Source organism: Setaria italica, chromosome VIII (genome assembly GCF_000263155.2).
Source record: "Setaria italica strain Yugu1 chromosome VIII, Setaria_italica_v2.0, whole genome shotgun sequence".
NCBI classification, from domain to species: domain Eukaryota; kingdom Viridiplantae; phylum Streptophyta; class Magnoliopsida; order Poales; family Poaceae; genus Setaria; species Setaria italica.
The window spans coordinates 7588177-7593799 of NC_028457.1; the positions used below are offsets into that span (position 1 = coordinate 7588177).

The window sequence follows — 5623 nt, forward strand, 5'->3', positions numbered from 1 at the left end:
GAGTGTTTTTTTTTTTGACACTCGGCAAAGACCCGTTTGCCGAGTGTTTTTTCTTTGCCGAGTGTTTTGGGTTGGCACTCGGCAAAAAGCTTGTTTGCCGAGTGTTCGAAAAAAACACTCAGCAAAGAAAAAACACTCGGCAATTTTTAGCTTTCCCGTAGTGACGTTACATGTATAGCTCGCATTACATTGTTACTACTACATTCTCAAATTGGTTTTTTTCATTCATTTGACTATTTATCTTTTTTCTACAAATATTTATGCAATAGATAAACCCACAAGTTAAATCTAACTGTACTTATTTTATATTATTTAACTAATATATTAAATATATATTAAATAAATATTGTTGGTCACCGTTTCAGAAAAAAGTCACTGTGTCATGTATTTAATAACGGAGAGAGTATTCAAGGAGCGCACGTCCCCATCGAGTCATGCACGCGGCACACGACTATGATGCGCGTTTATTTGTGACGCATGCAGTTTACGGGACTGAAACATCTTGACACGGACATTCCCGCCGCCGTGAAGCTGGAGGACGGCGACGAGGTGACGGAAGAGGTTGTGCTGGCAGCGCTGAGGCGAACCCTCGATCAGATGTCTTCCCTACAAGCTGACGATGGGCACTGGCCCGGTCATTACAGTGCGATTATGTACCTAATGCCATTCTGGGTTCGTTCTTCATGCGCCGCCTGCCTCTTCTTGCTCACTGGGCTCTGCTACCTTACGTTTCTTTTTGCTTGACGTGCAGGTTTTCGCGCTGCACGTCACGGGGTCAACAGATGCTGTCCTATCGACCGAGCATAAACGAGAGATTTGCCGTTATAATTACAACCACCAGGCAAGGCAACGGTACGCTACTAAAAATAACAGCCTGCATTATAGAGTTCAGAAAATTAAAGAAACATAATACATCTATCTCTCAAATAATCTGATTAATGAAGTGCAAACTTCATAGCACTAACAAGCATAACAATGTCGGTGCCTAGAACGATGACGGTAGATGGGGCTTCCGTGTTCTGGAGGAGAGTGCCATGTTTAGTTCCTGCGTGAAGTACGTCACCTTGAGGCTTCTCGGAGAGGTGCAAAAGGAGGAGCATGATGGGCTAGCAAAAGGACGAGCCTGGATCTTATCCCATGGCACTGCAACTGCAGCGTCACAGTGGGCAAAGATATTACTCTCGGTATCGTTCTCTAAGAATAGTAAATAATCGTTGTTATATGATCATTTATCCAATTCTGAAATGATTAAAACGCTAGTTGCCGAACATTTAATTTCCCTCATTACCATATGACTAGAAGTGTTTGGTCACACACACCGTGGTGAGACGTGAACCTTTTTTCTTCTCCGCTGAACATTTTTTTCTCTGATGAAACAATGTTATGATTGAAAATAAAAATTATTTTGCAGAGAAGAAAACAATGTTCCATCAAGAAAACAAATGTGGGTCCTCATCATGAGGTGTGACAAAACCAATTCTAGTCACTCACGCACGCACACGTGCAACATATAATATCCCCCGTGAACATTTCCCATACAAACTTTTTCAATTTGTATGTTCCCCTTATTATAATACTTTTCATAGTATTGGTGAGGTGTTATTTTACTTTGCTGGAAATTTTCCTCAAAATAAATTTTCTTTTAGATGATACACATACATATTTTGAAGTTTCACGTGGAACTGAGCCAAGCTTTCTATTTTGTTAACTTAAGGTTATTGGTGTATACGATTGGTCCGGAAATAATCCAATAATCCCTGAACTATGGTTACTCCCACGTTTTCTCCCAATACATCCAGGTAACTTTTCACAATTCCTTCCAATGTCAAGTGAGCTTTTTATATGCAGATAAACATTTAAAATTACATAATTGATGGTACAAAACCTATTTAGGTTCCAGCGAGCGACATGTCCTGACAGGGCAGCTTGATTAAGGATTTCTAGAATTAATTCAGCTTGCACGATAAAAAGGTCTATATCAATTTGTATCTTAGTATGATCTACATTTTCTAATGTTTCTACCCTTACCTGACAAAGTTTTGCACCGCATTCCTTTTTTGACATCTAAACATGGCAATTTTAGAAAAGATAAATGACAAAGATATGCAGTACACTAAACAAATGACTTGTAAATTTGTTGGAGAGAGTAAACTTAATCGGCAACTTGTTGGACCCTATCACATGGCTCACTGTCTAATTTATATTGGTACGCATTCTCATGCATTAGAATCTGAACCCCAATAGTTGGAGTCCGTAACCTCATGATTCCACCAGCATAGTAGTTGAGAGGTGGTTCCTAGGATTAGGAATCTTTATAAAGGACGGATGTATACCCTAAACTAACCATTGGTCTTACATGGTGGCATGATGCTTTCTTCTAATTAAGGGAACCTTAAGGCGTAGGTATGAAATTACTGGACCGTGATATGTGGGGCCTCCACAATGTAATGATATAATATGCAACATGCAAAAAAAATGAACTTCAGCAGTTATTAAGAAGTTGAGCAAATGATGCTTTTAGATGAAGTACTCAGTCTCTATGCTAAATAGGGTTGCATATAGCCATTAAACTCACAAACATCAAAATAGGTGTGGACTCCAGAATCTGAGACCTAGAAGGTGGAATTGTGGATTAAGGGATAAATGTTTTTATTGTACGCATAGACAAGGAAAAGCGAATAGTCATTCAATTGTAGTTGCCGATTTGATATGTACAGACTTAAGTGCTCAGTGTTTAGTACTAATTAAATATAAGCTTATGAAAATGAAATTAAAATGGCCCTCAAAATGCTATAGTTTGGTATTAAGTGAGATTCCATTTTCACAGGGCGATTTTGGTGCTTCACAAGGATTACTTACATGTCAATAGTTTTTCTATACGCCAAGAGATTTGTGGGTCCAATTACGCCAACTATATTAATACTAAGGAAGGAGCTCCACAGTTCGCCATACGAAAAGGTTGATTGGAGTAAGGCTCGTAATACTTGTGCTTTGTAGTTACCTTCCTATATTCCAAATGATTATTTTTACTCCATTTACTAAATGCACAGAATTTACAAAATATCACAAATTGTGTATTATCACAAGATATGATCTTCTTTACACATTTTCATATACATTATCAAAACTTTATTCCCTCCATTCTCTTATGTTAAGAGATAGTACTATTTCCTCATAGCACAAGGATCAAGGAAAACAATCCTACCTATCATCCTACTTATAATCCATTTAATCATGTCACTAACTAAGCCTAAGTAGTTCATTAAAGGCTAGATTTATTGATACTTATGTAGAGCCATCTTGGTTGGAAGAATGAAGAGTCACGCATCAAACACGAGACAACCATTAAGTGGATGGATAGTTGAACTAAAATAAAACTATCAATAAAGAATTTTTCAGATTTGGAAATATGATTATCAAAAGGAACGGACGGACTATATAAAATCCTCAGAAGGTTTGCTCCGTTCACTTCGAACTCACTCGACTCTGTTTCAGTGATTTTTATTTGACCCATTACTGTAGCAGAGTAAAAAACAGTAGTTTAATTACCTGATTCTGGAGTAGCCTGGTTTCTCAATACTCCTACAAGGAAGTTTTTCTCGACGAGGTGCAGGCTAAGATGGCTCTTGGGAGTCTATTTATAGAAAGCCAGAACCACACTGCTCAAAAATGTCCTATATTTTCACAAAAAAAAATAGTAGGGTTTTTTTCTGCATCCTTACAGTGTCATCTTCAACCGCGTGGCTAGCTCTTATTTGCTAATTTATTGCCAACTCATCTAATAGGATAATTGGTGACATGTAGCAGCTAAGAGCTAACTGACATGCATGGCCTCATCGGAAACTCTTAAATTTTGCCATTGATCTCTAATTATAAATGTCAGTAAACACATCGCAACTGCCGACACCCGAATCATAATTTTCATTCAATTCGAAACTGCCGACACATCGCAATGGAGGCGTGCATGGTTGCGATATGGGAGTCGAAAGCAACGTTACACTGCATGAATCCTAAAAAGAAGTTGCACGCATGCAGGCACGAGCAATCATCCACCCACAACAAAGGATTAAAAAGACAGTGAGCAGCAGAGAGCATCAATAACCCATTCAGCTCCATGACCTATCCGAACGATCGATACCCTGCAGGGCAAAGACATCACCATGGCTTATCCACCAAGCGCTGAAACGACCAATAATATTTTGTTTGACCGTTTCTGCAAATCATAACTTAATAAAATTCCATCCATCGTAATAAAATTATCCTTGTGGATTTACCACCTCGTCCATAAGGAATCCAATGAAACTTTCACATATTGCCGCTACTCTTTCCTTCTTCAAGAGTCCCTGTTGAATATTTAACATCTATAATTTGGAAATATGTGAATGTTACACGAACAATTAAATATAAGAAGCTAGAAAATAATTAACTATTAATAATTTTATTTTACGTACTTTAAAGTTGTGCGGCCTCATCTTTAGTCCCTTGGGTCCACAAAACTGTGCATGTGCTCACAGATGTAGTAGCCACATAGATTATTCTCGGGTTCCTTTCTTAAGCACTTCAGTGGGAAAAAAATAGGTTATGAAATATTCGTGTTATACAATGTACAAAATGTGCAGACTTCATACGTACCGAGAAGTCTGTGTCCATGTAAGGTTTTCTTTGAATGGACCTTTGTATGTCCTCATGGATTGTTTCCATGCGCTGCGGATTAAAATAATGAATGATATAATGTAACGGGGATAAAATTTAGGAAACAAACTTTTACATAGAGATAAAGGTCCAGAATTATTACAAGCCTAGCATATCTTGCATGTCTCGGTACTCCACCAGATCTTTCCTTAACGAATTGAAGACAGTGATGTGGCTTCTTTCAGGCTCAATTATAGGCTCAATTATAATGAGGATGCAGTGGAAGCTGCATACATAAATGTTCATATATATTAGAGCTAACTGATATTAATCAGTGAAGAAAAAGAAAATGAAAGTAGATAGTATACACACACTTACTTGAAGTTGTATGGAAGTAGTATGAAATCATTGAATTTTTGTTTGTCTAGGAAATTGTATAATTCCACCAAGGTTTTTTCCGGCGATACCTGTATCTATTTTTGGTTAATTACGGATGGATCCATGAAGCCAATATGGAGGTACGCTTCTCATCGGCACGTCTGAATTAGCATCCTACATAAAATGGAAGACAAAGTTAGTACGGTGATGCACGCAAAAAAATAATGATATGAGCTAACATTTACATGTAGATAAACAAACACTTATAGAACCCAGGCGCTGATCAGAGAGATGTCTAGGGCATCATGATGGTACACTTCGTATATATCCTTAATTCTAGCCACAGAACATTCTCGCCTTCGCCGTAAAAATCAATCGGTTTTACCTTAAGGCTGAACATCTCCCTCGAGTCGGCAAAACCTTCATGTACCATTGATGGAATTCGTACATCTTTATTGATAGCTTCCGTACCAACTCAAGCCTTACTAGAGACTTGCCTAGCTCAAAGGTCCATCTCGGTTCAACTGGCGGTGCAGCTGGCGGCTTAACTTGTCCTAAACATTCATCAAGTCCCATACCTGTTTCTTCCATGAGTTTCAATACTTGTGCTTGT

At 38.2% G+C, this 5623-nt stretch overlaps 1 pseudogene; it reads left to right on the forward strand.

The window, feature by feature from the left end:
• Positions 1–2997, forward strand: part of LOC105914906 — a 5210-nt pseudogene extending 2213 nt beyond the window's left edge.
• Positions 2998–5623: the final 2626 nt, after the last annotated feature.